Genomic DNA, 16,602 nt, shown 5'->3' with positions numbered 1-16,602 from the left:
TTCACAATTGAGTGTTGGTAAAACAGAATTGTGTATTGATTTCAGAAGGACAAATCTTCTCCGGAACCAAAAGTCATAGACGGCTCGGAAATTGAGATCCACTATCTTGGTTCTACAGTGGATAATAAGTTATGCTGGGATGAAAATGTCGAGGCTATTTGTATTAAAGGTCAACAACGTTTGTTTTTCCTGAGCAAGTTGAACTGATTGAATGTAAATAAGTGTCTGATGACGTTATTTCATAAATATTTTATTGAAAGTATTTGCACTTTTCCATGGTCTGCTGGTATGGTAATTTAAATGTTAAGTAGGTTGCAGGTAATGCGAATTTTCGTACTGCGCATCGTATCTGCGCACGTGTACGAACGTTCTTTCCGCGAGCGTTCTTTCTGGAAGTGGTCTTTTGTCGCCATATGGCATACAATTACTTTGAGGTGCGAATTTCAATCTGGTTTGTAAAAATAGTTCACACCAAGATAGAAACCTTTGTGTAACAGGCCCGTTTTAAGTGTGACAAATGTGGGATTATTTGCAGTATTTAAGTGAACTCAACTTTATTAAATACCTATTAACAAATTTCGTATATATCAAACTAAAAAGGGATCTGTCGCTAGAGGGCGCTTCAGTGTAACATTTTTTGTACTAGAAATGCCCATATCTCAAAAAATTGTGTGGTGACCCCGATTTTTTCGTTTGAATCGAAATCTATATATTGTTGGGCTTAATTTAAAGATCAGATTTCAGATCATGACATTTGTAATGAAAATATCAAAATTTGGCCAAACTTTGCTCTTCTATAAAAGCACTATTCATGGAAACGTAGCTATATTTTCTGATATTCTTAAAAGTAGATCACAAAACTAATACATTACAATACAGGGACTTGTGTTGTATAAAATCTGTCAAATTGTTTTTACTACATTTCAGTTTTATTATTCAATAACACTAGTTAATCGAATAATACATTTTAACCAATTTCAGCTAAATGTTTTCGCGGGACAACATAAAGGGCGCCATATCTCCAAAATGTGCATGGGGACCCCATCTTTTATTCTTATTTTTTAACATTTCATCTCATCCCAGACATCTCCTTAAAGTTTAAGAAAAATCCTTATTAAAGTCACTGTTAGCCGCAATCTACCTTAAGAACAGAAACAGAAATGCCGATATTTTAGTACACCAAGCCCGTCATCCAGGTATAAGCCAATTCCATCTTTATCACACTCCTTGGGGAATGTGCTAAGGATATACAGACCCACCATTTTCATATCTCAGCACTGTAGAAGCTCCCTATTGCGACATCAAATAAACCTTATTATTATACATCTACCATCGAGAACAATAGAATTTAGCGTGCGCTAAAAAAGCCGTACGGAACGCGCGCCCGTTCCGTAACATGTACGGTTTCAAGGCGCCCCATTCCCTGCGGCTGTATCTGCGCGTTCACTGTAGAACGGTTTCAATGGACACCTGGGACGAGTGCCGGAACAAGTCTAGCGCGCTCTGTACGTACGTATCAGTCTCCAGCGCAGAGTTCTTATAGACGTGTATTTCCCACAATTCCTTGCGCTGTCGCCGATAATGACTCTGCCACAGGTGTCTTGTTTACCTGGTAAATCACCACATACCGATCCGCAAACCGGAAGTCAGCTCGAAAACCGACACTGTGACGAACTCGCTCAAAATACAAAGTCCATCCTCCATGCAAAAATGTTCATCGGTTTGAAAACTAATTACTTTAAGTTTATAGCAAAACATGAACTGGAAACATATAATAGCTTTGGAACTACTTTTAAATAGTGTAATTATTTGGGAAGAAACAAAGCTTTGAACCTGTTTGACCTTTTGGCGAATCCCCTGTATCGTCTGCTGATGATGTATTTTCTTGAATTGTGACCTCTCCTGCACTCGAAGTTATTTATCAAGGCCGTATATATGAATACTCAAGAAAGAACAATAAATAAACACTGAAAAGACAAAATGGCGTTTTTATTTGAATTTGTAGATAACTGTGCGCGTGCTGGAGCAAATTCGAACTGCCGCGCGTTATTGTGGCAATACCATAGTTACAGTGCGCAACAGGTGAAAAGTAGTTCATTGACGTTCCAATGACCTCGAGGTCACATGAATATTAATCTGCCTGTGCCAGAGATACTTATTAGCGTACGCGTGATAAGAACTCTGGTTCCGAGAGTGCGTACGTATGTGTGTAGTTCACACACTCCAAACTTGCAGAAGCGCGTCCGAGTTAGCGTTCCACACTGGCGCGATAAAATCGGAAGAAAAATTCTTGACATTGCACGAAAAAGGTCACTACTCCGACATTTTGATGTCCCGATCAGGAATGTAAGATGTATAATAATAAGCTTATTACGAAAATACCGCATCGCATCGCATCGCCCTCCGCTTCGCGTCGGGCGATACGCTGCGCCAATGTCCTTGTGCATCCTTTGCGGTATTTTCTTAATAACCTCATATTATTATACATCTACCATCGAGAACAATAGAATTTTGCGTGAGTTAAAAAGCCATACGGAACGCCCGTTCCATAACACGAGCGGTTTCCAGGCGCCCCATCTCCTACGGCTGTACCTGCGCGTTCACTGTTGAACGGTTTCAAGGGACCCATTGGACGAGTGCAAGAACATGTCTCGCGCTCGCTCTATACGTACGTACGTGTGTTGTACACACACTCCAAAAATGCAGAAGCGCGTCCGAGATGGTGTTCCATACTGGTGCGATAAAATCGGAAGAAAAATTGTCGACATTGCATGAATATGGTCACTACTATGACAATTTGATGCCCAAGTCACGAATGTAAGATGTATAATAATAAGGTTATCACGAAAATACCACAAAGGATGCACTCGGACATTGGCGCAGCGCATCGCCCTCCGCTTCGCGTCGGCGATACGCTGCGCCAATGTCCTCGTGCATCCTTTGTGGTATTTTCGTAATAACCTCATATTCTGTCTTTTAATCTATGTGAGTAATGTCGTCAAAGAAGGGGGTCTTTCTTGAGTGCAGTATGATATGAACCACTTTATATAAGAAATCAAAGTGTATTCCTTATAAAATAAAGGGGTTTGCGAAAGATATTTTCCGTATTAGGTGTATAGAAGTTGACAATTATATATAATCCATGGTATTTTTCTCTGTTTGACGTCATCGTTAATACTCGTGTTTTTCGCGGAGCCGTACAACTTCGAGTCGAAGGCGAAAGTTGTGCGGCTCCGCAAAAAAAAACACGAGTATACGATGACGTCAAACAGAGAAAAATACCATGGGATTATATATTTATCACATGAACAGTCTTCTTACTTTTCGTTAAAAAATGGGAGATATTATTATTTTATTAGCTTGCTAAACTGACCAAGCGAACGCTAATTTTCTGCAATGGAACTACTTTGTTTGTATATAAGATAAGTGCATCGCCGACGAGATATGCAAATAAACTATGAGCGCTTTCATTCATAAATCCAATTTATTTGGAAGTTTAATACTTTTTGCGTCATTACTACCAATCACAATATCGAGATCAGTTATGTGGGCATGATACTTTCAGGACAAATATGTTAATCATTTTGTCGCGCTGTGGGTCCTGTACGTGCCCATAGCAAATGAAGATCAAAAATAAATATTACGGGGACAAATAAACGTAGCGGTAGTTCTCTTTCTTGAGGATTTGGTGGCCCTGAAAAGGGCCGTTTATGGTATGGATTGCTAGTCCTGAAAAGGACTGTTTTTGCAGCCAACTGAGATTTTAGCTGGGCTGACTTTGACTGCTGTCGTCGCTACTGTCATAAATGACAGCAACTCTTCGGCGTTTTCGTGCTGGAGACCTCGATGCACCTATGTTGATTGCAACGTTTATTTTACAGTTGTTCAGGGTTGCGCCTCCAAAACCCCCACCGGTAGCTGTTTTAAGACGATTTTCACTAGCAGACACGACGTTGTTGATATTTTTGGCGACGGCCGGGGCTCGAGTTGATGTCAAAGCGACAACTTCTGCGCGGACATTGTCTGTGACCGATAACACACTGTCACTGTTGCTCTGATGCATGTACTCGGCTTGGTGGTGGTGAGGTGGTGGTGGTGCTCTAGCCGAAGCAGAAGGCATTAGCGACTGTACACAAATTACAGAAGGGGGTGTTTTTCGAAACACCGCTGCATCAACAATAGTGACCCTTCAAAAGTTCATGCACCAAAATTAATGACCCTCCCCCTTATCCGTGCATGAAAATAAATGACCCTCCCCTGTTACTCAATACCCCCCCAACAAACTCGCAATGTGTTCAAGACCACCCTTCTGACTTGCTATACCTTTGAAATCCCCCCTCCCAAAGGAAGGCAAAATGTGGCTGATATAACGCTTTGTCCAAAAAATGTCAAATCATATGTGTGTGATAATTCATGTAAATGTACTTTGCTTGAAGTGGCAGGTAAAAAGTGCATGCCTGTACAAGCAATGTAATTTTTAGATTTCATCGATAATGTTCACTATATACATGGTAGTGACTATAAGAAAACTATGAACGTGTATTTTCCAATATAAAACTAGCAATATCTGTTCATCTATAGATGTTTAATAACTGATATAAATATACTTGCTTAGCATGGGTTGTTTACAAGTGCACATGTGAACAAGATATTTGATTTTGGAATTTCACTCAAAATGTTGATCCACTATACATGGGAGTCTATGACAAAACTGTTAAAAATTCTTTCACAATTAATAGTATGCACTTTTTGTGCATATATGGACCCTGAATAATTGACATAATTGTACTTGATCAGAAGAGGGTGGTAACACGTGCATCTGTGTACAAGAACTTTGTTTTTAGAATTTCGCATAATTCATCCATTATATATTGTAGTCTATGACAAAACTAAGAATAATTGTTTTTAAAATACAGAACTTGGCAAATCTGCCTATTTATGTACACTCGATTATTGGTATAAATGTTCATGATTAGACTGGAGTGGTTTCAAGTCTATGGTTGTGCAAGAAATTTCATTTTGGCATATCACTGAAATGTTGATTCACTATACATGGCAGTCTATGATGAAACTATGAATAATTTTTTTCCAATACAAAACTAGGTAAATCTGTGCATTAATGTACACCTAATTATTAGTATTAATGTTGATGATTAGACCAGAGTGGTTTAAAGTCCATGGTTGTGCAAGAAATTTGATTTTGGAATGTCACTGAAATGGCGATTCACTATGCATAGCAGTCTATGACAAAGCTAAGAATATTTTTTTTCAATTGAAAACTAAGTAAATCTGTACATTTATGTACACCTAATTATTAGTATTAATGGTCGTGATGAGACTAGAGTGGTTTAAAGTCCATAGTTGTGCAAAAATTTGATTTTGGAATTTCACTGAAATGTCGATTGGCTATGCATAGCAGTCTATGACAAAACTATTATTTTTTTCCAATACAAAACTAAGTAAATCTGTGCATTTATGTACACCTAATTATTAGTATTAATGGTCATGATTAGACCAGAGTGGTTTAAAGTCCATGGTTGTGCCAAATATTTGATTTTGGAATTTCACTGAAATGGCGATATACTATGCATAGAAGTCTATGACAAAACTATAAATATTTATTTTATTTATTTATTTATTTATTTATTTATTTATTTATTTATTTATTCGGAAATCCTACGGATCAAGTCCCATTTACAGGTTTCTCAAAAGCTCAAAAGAAAACGGTTAAAAAACACTGAACAAGACAGCACCAAACAGAAAATATTTACAAAACTAAATCAAGTGTAGGACACACACAGACAAAAAGCAAAGCAAACAACACACAAGACCAGTCATTAAAAATAACTTGTCTAATGTCAGACTTAAATGAGTCATTAAAAATATCAATATTATGATTATTATGAAACAAGTCATTAAAATTACTCATACATTTGTTAAGAGGAGAAAATTTAAAAACATTGATACGGCTATTAGGTGGTCTGAATGTGGGACAGGTGCGCAAAAGTGTGCCAGGTGCATTAAAGCATAGCTTTGATAAAACATCTGGTAAATTATAAACTCCAGTTGCACACTTGTGTAAAAACATCATATCAAGATAACAGCGACGTTTCTTCAAAGTTGGTAAGTTGAACAAGGTACAGAGAGCTTCATACTGGTCAGCATGATATGAAATATGTGTTTTGAAACACAAATATTTTATGAATTTACGTTGAACATTTTCAAGTAATTCCATATCTGATTTTTGCCAAGGGTTCCAGACAACAGAACCATACTCGAGACAGCTCCTTACAAGAGAACTATAAAGAGATTTAAAAGTTTGAACCTGAGTAAAATTTTGAGAGTTTCGTTTTATAAACCCAGCATTCTAAAAGATTTATTTACAGTAAAAGAAATATGATCTGAAAAACATAAGTTTTTTTCCAATATAAAACTAAGTAAATCTGTGCATTTATGTACACCTAATTATTAGTATTAATGGTCAGATTAGATCAGAGTGGTTTCAAATCCATAGTTGTGCAAAAATTTGATTTTGGATTTCACTGAAATGGCGATTCACTATGCATAGCAGTCTATGACAAAACTATGAATATTTTTTTTCCAATACAAAACTAAGTAAATCTGTGCATTTATGTACACTTAATTATTAGTATTAATGTTAATGATTAGACTAGAGTGGTTTCAAGTCCATGGTTGTGCAAGAAATTTGATTTTGGAATTTCATCAAAATGTTGATTCACTATACGTAGGCTATGAGGAAACTACAAATAACTCATAGGTTATCTGATCCTAAATTGTTATTCAAAAGTTGTTCGACCTGAAGCTTCCAGTTGTTATTGATGACATTTTGCACTATTCTGAATAGTTTGTATTCTGTCAATGTCCTCAAAAAACAAAAAATGTACATACAGCGACATGAACATTTGACACCGACCTATACCCAATGTATTGCCAATGGGAGAATGATATCAAATAAGTGATCTCCCAAATTGTTATTGAAAGAGTCATAATAGGGACAGTTATGCACAATAGAAGGGGTTTGATAAGGAGAAATAATTACAACTTAAATCCGTGTGGCTGCTTGGATCATCAATACATTGTTTATTATACCCTTAAACTTGCGCCCAAAGGGAAATGGCAGAAAATGAAAGTGCCAGGAGGTATTTTTTCTTTTTTCAGTATTCCATATTCTTCAATACGTGCACATGCAATTTCAGCTTTGACGCATAAAAAAGGTGACCCTCCCCCATAGGGATGCATAAATTTTATGACCCTTCAAAATGCTTGCGCGAAAAATGGCGATCCACCCCCAAAAAACACCGCACCCCCCTGTAATTGTGTCCAGTCCCTTAGGCGAGAACCCCTCGGCCGCGATAAAATCTCTGATATACGATGTTGATCGTCCATAGAATTGACAGCGTAATGATTTATGCTTTGGACGTTTCTATGGCCTGAAAGTTGCATCAACTTCGTTGGTGGAATGCCGCTGTCGTGTAAACGCCGGAAGGTAGAACGCCGAATGCTATGATTTGTTTTTTACCGGCTATGCCCGCCTTGTTACACATTGCGCTGAGGATGGTGTCCAGTTTATTTGCACCATCGGCTGACGCTTGTACCAGAGATTGGTTTCAGACTTGTAATTTATCGCTAGATAAAAATCTGCGTCTCTACCGAGGTGTGATGGAGGCCGATGGAGTGCATACTGTTTGTATGCAAATACGGGACATCGAGTGGGGTCATCGGGAGCCGCGAAGGCTTTCAGTGGATACGCCCGCGGTTGTTCGTTAACTTTGCTGGACGATCTTGTTATGTTTACCCGTTCATTAAACTCTTAATACTCGATGTTGTCGACAGTCTTCTTTAAGGCAACGTCACCCCAAAACATCTGCGAACTTTTTTGACATCCCCGGAAGCCGAAGTGCTTTTGTTTGTTCAACCAAATAAGAAACAACAACGCTTCCGGGCTGTGCGTGTCTATGACGCCTTTCTCGTACAGAGTATCTTCTTCATGTTCGGAGAGCTCTTCAGCAGCGTTTGGCTTATTTCCCTTACCTTGCCATTTTAACTGGGAACGTTTCGCCTTGAGTGTTTCCTGTGAATGTCGAAATTGCAGATCGTGACAGATGGAATACGTGTATCCGTTCTCACTGAGGTAGCGGTCTATTCCCCTCTGATATGATGTCAAGGTGTCAGGTTCATATTCCGCACCGTCTTTTCGCCGAACACCTACAAAAACTGCCGAGGTAGCCGTCAGTTCGACTGGAGGAATTTCGTGTACAGGTCTCGTCTCAGTTTGTCGCATTGCTGTCATCCATTTTTGAAACTGGTTGACAGCACAACTCGTAGTTCTTACGGTGTATTTCTTACGTTGTTCCTCGACGAGATGTTTTGTCGATTTCCAAAAAATCGACGTATCTCAAACTTTGGGTCGTGGTCGGAAGCTGAGCTGTGGTCACAGTCGGAGCCAGTTGTATTCGCTCCTCCTCGAACACAATTGGAACTATTTTGTGATTATAAGATGAACAGTAAAAGTCACAGAATGTGCTGTCTAAGTGAGGGTTTACTCAAAGCATTTAGTAATTATCAATTTTTCAAGTGAAAACATCAAAACTATAATTATTGCATTAAATGTTAAAGTAGTGTCAAAAAATTGTAGTATTTAAAGCCATCTGCTTTTCAAAAATTGTAAATTTATCCTTGTTGACAAATTTTTAAGGATAATTCATCTCATTGATACACATTCTTGAAGGACCTGGATGCATTTGAAGGTTTCGGGATCATATCTGATTGGTTATTTACTATTTCAAAGTGCCCTCTAGGCCAGTCCTTAAAAATGTTTAGGGGGTCATATCTAAGTGGTCCCTTTAAAAGATTAAGGGACACATCAGGGTGGTCTCCGAAAGTTTCAAGGACTCATCTGGGTGGTCTCTGAAAGTTTCCAGGTCACATTAGGATAGTTCTTGAAAAATTCAGGGTTACCTCAGGTTGGTCCCTGAAAGTTTCAAGGACTCATCCGGGTGGTCCCTGAAAGTTTCAAGGACTCAGCCGGGTGGTCCCTGGAAGTTTCAAGGTCACATCAGAGTGTTCTCTAAAAGATCCAGGGACACATCAGGGTGGTCCCTGAATGTTTCAAGGACTCGTCTTGCAATGGCAGTTTTTGAAAGATTCAAGGTCACATTAGGATAGTCCTTGAAAGATTCGGGGCACCTCAGGTTGGTCTCTGAAAGTTTCAAGGACTCATAGTCTTAGTAATGTTCACACTTCAATCACAGTTGCTGACATCATTGTCGAGATCGGGAACAGCACTGTCAGTGTCACTCCACAAAGGACCGTGGTAACAGACATCAAATTCGTCGGAGATATCCAGTAATCCGTTGCTTTCCATGTAGTCCTGTCATTAAATAATTGGGGTACTGGACTTCCTACATTCAGAATTGGCAACCTTTCCCGACGAAGGAATTAGTGCAGTAGTCAAAGTCCACTCGAACATCACGCTGTTTACACACTCGACTTGAAACAATGTGACCCGTGGCCTTTACTGTGTAAATTAGCAAGGACCATATTAGTTGGTGTACGATTCAGTGTCTCGCTTAATGAGAAAAGTATCATCGACTACATCGCCAAATTAATCATGAAGACTGTAACATACAACCATAGTATTTTAAATGGTGGGAAAACTTTACAGCATAAAAGAGCAACATGTACCGTACCTTACCCGGAACCTTACACAGTCGCACAATTCTAGATGCCCCTGTAGGTTAAATGGAATGTGCCATCATGAACTGATCGTTTGTGAATAATTAATTGTTTATTGTTCAGACCAGTGGCGCATAGGCTAGTGACAGCATACTTCAACCAGCGAGTAAATTACCATTAATCGTCAAGGACTGCTTGTCTAAATCGACTGAAGGTTCAGCCACTGCCCAGTTTATCACATTTATGCTGAGAAGAACATGCCTTGTAGATCTCGTCGCGTGATAAATATGCAAAGACGTGTTTTGGAGCTGGCTGACCAGTCACATATGGGAGCGATGAGGACGCTGTGTTAAGCCATTACATAATTTTAACTTTGACTGTCATGAATATTGACGCTGTATGTGCAGGATGTTGGACCAAATCATTTCAGTGATTGGTCTGCCTGTCAGCTTTACCAAGTAATGCTTGTGAATGCACAAGCTGACGAGCGAAGGTCACATCAGGATAGTCCTTGAAAGGTTCAGGGTCTCATCTGGGTGGTCCCTGAAAGTTTCAAGGACTCATCCGGGTGGTCCCTGAAAGTTTCGAGGTCACACCAGGATAGTCCTTGAACGATTCAGGGTCACATCTGGGTGGTCCCTGAAAGTTTCAAGGACTCATCTGGGTGGTCCCTGAAATTTTCCAGGTCATGTCAGTGTGGTCTCTAACAGGTTTAGGGTCTCCTCGGAGTGGTCCGTGAAAGCTGCAAAGACATTTCTGTACAGGCCCTAAAAATTCCAGACAAAAACGTGGTTTTTGCCGTTAATATTTTAAGGTTTCAACAGACAGATGATATTGATTGCATTTCTTTGCATCTACCAAAGAGAGTTCATTTTTAATAGAAGGGCTGAAATAGTTCAGTGATTTTTAAAAATTTTCCAGCATTAATTAGCACACACACAAAAAAGGGTAGTTTTATCAAATTTACGAGGTCTCATTTCCTTGTATATGAAATAAATAAATGTACAAGTCATTTTCTTACCATCTACCAAATCATTTGAAAGAGAGATCACCAAAAAAACATACACTACAGCAGAATTGATTTGGTAGAGGTAGAAGGCCATTTAACCATCGAAAATTTAAAATGTTATCATGCATCGTTCGGTGAGAAAAGCAAATGCCTACAAATCAACCTTGAAAAAGGGAATTTGTATTTTCACTTAAACCTAAACAAAATTGACAAATCAGTTACATTTACTGGGTTCTCCTTTTCTGAGAGTGCGAAAAGCTAGACAAAAATGTAAAATTTGTTAGAGATGTATTTGATGATTGTGCAATTATCAACAATTTATAAAATTTGCCCTCGTCTTCACACAAAAACACTGTTAGATTGATGATTTTTAAATAGACTACAACAAAATGCTCAAGATCTTGTAATCATAAAAAAGTTCCAATAGTGTTTCTCAGTAAAAACCCATCGGTTTTCGTCACGCCGAGTTCTTCAGCAAAGCGAAAGATTTCGCAAATGTCTTCGTCCAGTTCGACTTGAGTTTGATGAGCCATAGTGAGCAGGCCACTCCGTCCGACTTGAAGGACGTCTGGACACTACCGCTGGTATGAGATCTATCGCAACCTCCGGAGCTGCAGACGACAAAAAGTGTCGCTGTCTTCCCGCGTTAATTTTTACCCGGGAAAAATGGAATAAAAGTTGAATTTTGAGTTGAACACTTAACTTTCAAATTCTGAACTAGCTGATTAAACAACGCCACATTTTCATGTTATTTAATTAAATACAAGCAGTGTATATGAAAATATGCAGGGCTTTTCAGGGTAAGCGAACACAGTCAAGACTGTTGTTGGGGGAGGGGGGTGCCATATCTCGGAGACTGAAAAGTACCGGCTGGATGACGTACAACAGTGGTAATACGGATTTCTTATCTGTGCTGGTATACGTCACACAGGTGGAGATACGGGCGGTTCATGTGGTAAAGGCAAATGTAATGAATATAAATTTTGACGTGTTCCTTATTCCCCTAAACAAGTCAATTACGACTGAAGAATCCCTCTATTGGTTCACACACGTAAGTGATCGAATATCATAGCAGATTGCGCAAAGTATATTTTGTTTACTTACTTTGCGATCTTGGTCGGGTTAATAAGTCTACATGTTGGGTTGTTCACGAAGTTTTCTTCGTGGTCTTTCAATAAAAAAGAGGCTTGCTGACTAGCAAGTATTACAGGTGCAGTCCCCTCATAATCAAGCGTTTAGAAAGAGTCAAAAGGTAAAATACGGCAGGAATATGCTAAGCGACACGCACACCAGCGGGCGCCATTGGTCCTCGTGGAACACGAGAGCCTTGATTCAGGCAGTGATTATTATTGCGGCATACATGCAAGAAAAACAAGCCTTATGTATAATTTTCTTTGAACATTTCAAATATATTTAGCATCATGGGCAGGAAAAATGTCTTAATAACTATGTTACCCTCAAGTCGATATTATGGAAATTTGATAGACAAAACCACGCCTGAAACTTATGTAACTTTGTGTTTAAAATGATTATTTTCTCAGTCGCTAATATTCCTTAAAAAAACTTAATAATAATACTCACCTTGAAATATTTCATACTCTTTATCTTCAATTTTCGCCTTGATTTTGACATCAAAACCACATTTCCCCGCAAGTGATCTCATTTCTGTTGTTATTAAAATATCACTTAGACTGTCATCAACTTTACCAGAGTTAATTTGTTGAATGAAAGAGTGAATGTCCTCCTTTGAACGTGGCCGTATCTTCAAAAATGAGCCGACGCTACTAATATGACATAACCTTGTCTGACACTTATCGAAGGCATTTTCTAACAGTGATATTTTACCAGATTTGTTTTTAACAATGTCATTTTTCTCAATCTCATATAATTCTGTGATTTTAGACTGACATATTTCCAAATTTCTTTTATCAAACTCAAATTGGTCTTTCTCCTTCTGCAGTGCAAAATGTTTCCTATCTCTTTCGTCACGACATGCAGTCTCCACCGTCATTACTCTTTCAAGTAATTGGAGATTTGCATCACAATGGATTACTGTTGGCAGAAATAGAAACATATATGAGTTGACCATAAATCTAGTACATACATACGTACGTACGTACGTACGTACGTACGTACGTACGTACGTACATACATACATACATACATACATACATACATACATACATACATACATACATACATACATACATACATACATACATACATACATACATACATACATACATACATACATACATACATACATACATACATACATACATACATACATACATACATACATACATACATACATACATACATACATACATACATACATACATACATACATACATACATACATATATACATACATACATACATACATACATACATACATACATACATATATACATAAACATTACATACATACATACATACATACATACATACATACATACATACATACATACATACATACATACATACATACATACATACATACATACATACATACATACATACATACATACATACATACATACATACATACATACATACATACATCACAGATATATGCATACATACATAATGAATAATAGACTAGCATAATTCTACGTTACTATACTTTGGCTTATAGAAAATGTATAATTTACAGGACCTGGTGTTCTGACGTTATTAACTACTAGAGAATTGCTACCTAAAAATGGTCGATTTCTTGTCCTTGAACCTAAAATGACAGTATTTTTGTACATTAAAATTTCTTGCGAACGTTAAGGTAGTAAAACTAAATTGTTCAATCGAAAAAAATTGTTAAACATATCGACTAACAACACCAACGATTAAACTAGACGAAAATATATATTGGACAATAGTCAACAAGCAATATATATGATTCTAAATATGGAAGTTCTATTTTATTCAGTCTTTGTGATTACATAATAACGAGCAACAGGAAAATGAAAATTTTAATAAACAATTTATAACCTTACATAAACGATGACTCATTTATAATAAACTGTCCACTGTAAAACTTTGTGTTGCTGTTTACTAGTAAACACCGAATCTACCACAAGTCCTCCTTAATTGCGGGTACAACATTTTCCTTTGTGACAGAAAGTCAGAACCTACTGCGACGGCTAAGAAAAAACACGGAGGTGGAGCATTGATTGCCACGAAAGATATATACAAGATTCGTCGCCGATATGAATTTGAAACAGATCTAGAAAATGTGTGGGTGCAGGTATATATGAAGAACTGTAGCATATTTATTGGATGTGTCTATATTCCAACATGGGCCGACAAATACACATGGGAGCAATTTGAATAGTCCCTGGAGTTGGTTTACGGCTGTATCAATAACGACAGAGATTGTATATTTCTCTGCGGTGATTTCAATCGCTGTGACATCGAATGGTCCATTGTTCGGCCAATATCCTTGAATGAACACCAGTCGGAACGTTGTATTCATATAACGAATGAGTACAGTTTGACCCAGTTCAACGCTCAAAGAACTCGCAACAATCACTTTTTGGATTTAGTGTTTTCCTTTGGTGGATCATGTACGACAATTATAACCGAGAATGCCGTCAAATATAATCATGACGCTCTTCATTGTGAACTCAAACTTGTTGGTAAGCGCCATACACTAAAATCCGAAAGATCCGTGTACAAGTTCAGAAAGGCCGACTTTACACATTTGAAATCTCTTTTGTCATGCATACCATGGTCAGCAATGCTTGACATTGAAGACCTTGACCAATGTGTTAGATGTTTTTACGACACTTTTTATAGTGCAATAGATGAATGTGTTCCTAAAATAAAGCTTAGACGGCGCAGATATCCTCCATGGTTTGATGCGGATCTGATTGCTCTGCTTAAAGAGAAGTCAGATATCCATCGTAGATTTAAAAAGTTTGCAAATCGAGTAGACACAAAACATCAAATATTGCGAGTACATAGGAGAGATTGAATCGTCCGTACGGAACAATCCCAAACGTTTCTGGGGGTTTGTCACTACACTAAATCAAAGTCTGCCTCTATTCAGAAGTACTGAAACACTCTGATACTGTGTACGACTCGCCAGTTTTAATTGCTGAAGGTTTAAATGTATTTTTGAATCAGTTTTTAGCAGATGTGATAATCCACACTTACTGACATAATTCCAGTTAAAAATGACATCCTCAGTAATATTTATGCATGTTATGATGATGTATTGAAATTGTTACTTTCTACTGATGTCAACAAAGCATGTGGATTTAATAATATATCACGTGTTATTCTGAAACAATGTGAAGAGGAACTGGTATTTCCTCTGACTTATATTTTTAATAAATCTCTCAGAGCTGGAATTTTTGCAACGTTTTTTAAACGTAGTAATGTAGTACCAATTTTTAAAAAGGGAAACAAGCAGGATAATAAAATTACAGGCCTCTTTTACTGTTACCTTTATTCAATAAGGTTTTTCAGAAGATAGTTTTTAAAAGCTTGTATAGTCACGTCGTAAATGCAATTTCAGATGATCAACATGGTTTTGTTTTGGGGAGGAGTGTTGAGACTAATCTTGTCACTTATACAGATTTTATTTCAACTGTATTCAACAACGAATTACAATCTCATTCAATTTAAATTGACTTCAGCAAAGCTTGTGATTCAATATCACATAAATTACTAATTCATAAACCCCCCTTTTTTCGGATTCACCGGACATTTCATTCAGTTGCTTGAGTCATATTTGTCTGATCGCTCTCAGAAAACTGTTGTTGAAGGACGTTTTATCCGATGTAGCTCAAAGTACAGGAGTTTGAACTGTAGTAACTTAATTGGAGGAAAGAATACCAAACAATTAAAATTTCGCTCTGTCGAAAAGCGCCCTTAGCGGTCAACGTAACATATAACAGATAGAAGAGCCCTGGAGGTTACAGTAGTTATTGTTTTATGGTACTTGTTAAAAGAATTGCCCTAAATAAATTCACAATATATCTTATGATTAAAATAAAAGTTGAAATTATAATTGCAATGCAATTTATGATATATATCACAAGAGAAATTTGAAAAGAATCTGTTAAACAGTATTTTTAGCAATCTTTAAGTAGTGGCATTGAGTGCAAATTCAGAGCAAATATTTCCATTTTGTATAAATGCATACTTTGTAGAAGTTAGTAAGACAAGAAATCAGATGAGGAGAAACACTGTTCCTCTGTCACTTTCTGAATTGAATTGCATAGAATACACTGTCTTTTACTAAAATAGGTACTCAACCTGCGTTATGATATATTTGGTTCCTGAAACGTTGGATATCAATTGAGACTGAAGCATTGCCATTTCCTTCCACCAGTGTTAGGTTCTGAAATATTGTTTCAAAAATGACTTATTGTTTGTTTGGAAAAAGTGTATTCTAAATATCAAACATAGAAGGTACATAATGATATGTTTATCAAAAAAGGAAAACTGCTGAATCAGCATTTTCCAATGCTGTTGAAAGATGATGGAATAGTTTTGAGGTTTTGTTCTGTTGTTGTGAAATCTGGCATTTTGACACCATTTTTTGAAAAGTTCTTTTTTCAAATAATTCTTAATTTCAGTCTTCAGCTAAGATGTGAACATAACTAAAATATTAAATTGCTGGTTTTTTGCATTTCACATGCAAAGAAATGGAATGTGCAGTTAGGATTTTTTTGCGTGGAGGTAAATATTAGCCATTATGTCTATACACACTATTTTCCTCATAAAATACATTTATATTATATTATATCATTCTTCACCCCATAATGAAATAGTTAAATGACATTCATCACAGCAAGGATAAATACTGCATATTTGTGTTGTGTCTGCATTATAAAGAAATTTCCTCAAAAGAGAAAAAACATTAACCAACACCTTTGAGGAATGTTGGATAT

The 16,602-nt window shown here is 37.3% G+C and overlaps 1 long non-coding RNA gene across 1 annotated transcript in view; it reads right to left on the bottom strand.

The window, feature by feature from the left end:
* Window positions 1-12,696: 12,696 nt before the first annotated feature.
* LOC139127632 (uncharacterized) overlaps window positions 12,697-16,602 on the bottom strand; it is a 237,155-nt gene continuing 233,249 nt past the window's right edge. Inside the window, exon 6 of the long non-coding RNA XR_011551068.1 lies at window positions 12,697-12,757. This is a non-coding gene — a long non-coding RNA (uncharacterized lncRNA). The remainder of the gene's footprint in view (window positions 12,758-16,602) is intronic.

This window comes from Ptychodera flava, unplaced genomic scaffold, assembly GCF_041260155.1.
Source record: "Ptychodera flava strain L36383 unplaced genomic scaffold, AS_Pfla_20210202 Scaffold_34__1_contigs__length_2629520_pilon, whole genome shotgun sequence".
NCBI classification, from domain to species: Eukaryota; Metazoa; Hemichordata; class Enteropneusta; family Ptychoderidae; genus Ptychodera; species Ptychodera flava.
Note: the sequence above shows the minus strand (reverse complement) of the source record. Positions and strands in the feature narration are given on the sequence as shown.